The sequence below is a fragment of the Cicer arietinum genome, chromosome 1 (genome assembly GCF_000331145.2).
Source record: "Cicer arietinum cultivar CDC Frontier isolate Library 1 chromosome 1, Cicar.CDCFrontier_v2.0, whole genome shotgun sequence".
Classification (NCBI taxonomy): Eukaryota; Viridiplantae; Streptophyta; class Magnoliopsida; order Fabales; family Fabaceae; genus Cicer; species Cicer arietinum.
The window spans coordinates 26,088,076-26,089,739 of NC_021160.2; the positions used below are offsets into that span (position 1 = coordinate 26,088,076).

The following is a 1,664-nucleotide window of genomic DNA, read 5'->3' on the forward strand; positions in this document are numbered from 1 at the left end:
TTAAGGACTCTCCAGGCATCCTTGGGTTGTTCAGGATGTGGATGCGATTCAAGCTCACTTGGGAATCAAGCTGTCATTTGAAGACATCGCAGACATCGGTCGTCAAGCAGCAGAGGAACCTAACCCAACTCCCCTAGATCACCCTGAGACTCACGTTGAGGAGACACCTGCTGAGGGTAATACAGCAGTCTCTGCCTCTCCCGTAGATAACAGTGAGGACCAGCCTAGTTTAGGAGATTAGGAGTTTAGGATCTGTGTTGTTTTGCTATGACTTGTTGTACTCATTTCATCTATATCGATAATGAACTAAAACGTTTATCTCATTTCTCTCTGAATTCATTTGTCTTAATTCTTTGATATGCTCATTAATTGCTCTGATTTTCATTGCTCTGATACACAATGTTTTATGATTTCAATCCCCAATGCTTATGTTGTTTAACATAGGGGGAGGAAGTTTTTTTTTTTTCTGCCTTTTTGCCTTAACTGACAAAGGGGGAGAAAAATTATAACTTGCTAATATTTGTTGCATTTATTTGCTCTGATGACTAAGCTCTGATGACTGATAATGAATTTTTTTTAATATAATAATGATCTGTTTTTTGATAAATAGCATGTGTACTGTTATGCTAAGATGCTCTAATACTTCTGATTCTATAATCTGATAATGGTACATATAGGCTATGAAATGTTGTTAATATTATGTCTTGAAATGCTCAATTCAAGTTAAAATTGTATGATTGTCACTTATGCAAAAAGGGGGAGATTGTTGGACTTTAGTCCTTTGAATCCTAATTTTGACATAATTAACAAACATACAATGTTCATACATCATATGATGAATCTAACATCTTAATTGAGCAAGATTTCAGGAACAACAATCCAACCCTACACACTTGAGACAAATTGCTTGGAACTCAAGAAATCAACAAAAGTTGAATTTTGACTGAGTAAATCGATTGGGAAATCGATTTCATAACAAGGGTGTAAGGAAACATAACTGTTTGTGATTGTATAATCGATTAGGCAATCGACTGGCACAATTAGAAATGAAAATTGCACAAGTCAGTGGCAACCTGTTTTACAAGCTAATCGATTGGCAAATCGATTGTACACATCACAAAGTAAAACTGATTGAAACCAATCGACTGGGAAATCGATTGATCAAGTCACAGTGAGAATCCAATTTCTAGGGTAATCGATTGGCAAATCGATTGCTTAGATAATATTTGAAAAATAACTTGACCTGTGACAAACACAATCGATTGGACAATCTATTGTGATAATTTCAATCATGTTAAGATTGGTTGCAATCGATTGAGAAATCGATTGAACTAAATATCAGGTAAGAACTTTTCAGGAAAATACAAACAAATCGATTGGCACTTCGATTAACATCAAAATAGCTAAGTCACTGTCTTGAACACAATCGATTGGCAAATCGATTGAAAGAACTTTTTGAAATCACAGTGAACTTTGAGCTTGTGGCCAAATCGATTCTGAGTATTTGTAAATCGATTATGAGACTTAATAAATCGATTAAGTAATCGATTGGTGTGATTTTTACTTTGAACAAAACACCTGCAATCGATTACGAAATCGATGCATATAAGTCTTAACATAATCACTGAAAAGAGTTTGTTTAAAGAATCGATTGATAAATCGAT

The 1,664-nt window shown here is 34.7% G+C and overlaps 1 pseudogene; it reads left to right on the forward strand.

The window, feature by feature from the left end:
- The window catches only part of LOC101501788 (serine carboxypeptidase-like 45), a 70,168-nt pseudogene extending 69,528 nt beyond the window's left edge, over window positions 1-640 (forward strand).
- The last annotated feature ends 1,024 nt before the right edge of the window (window positions 641-1,664 follow it).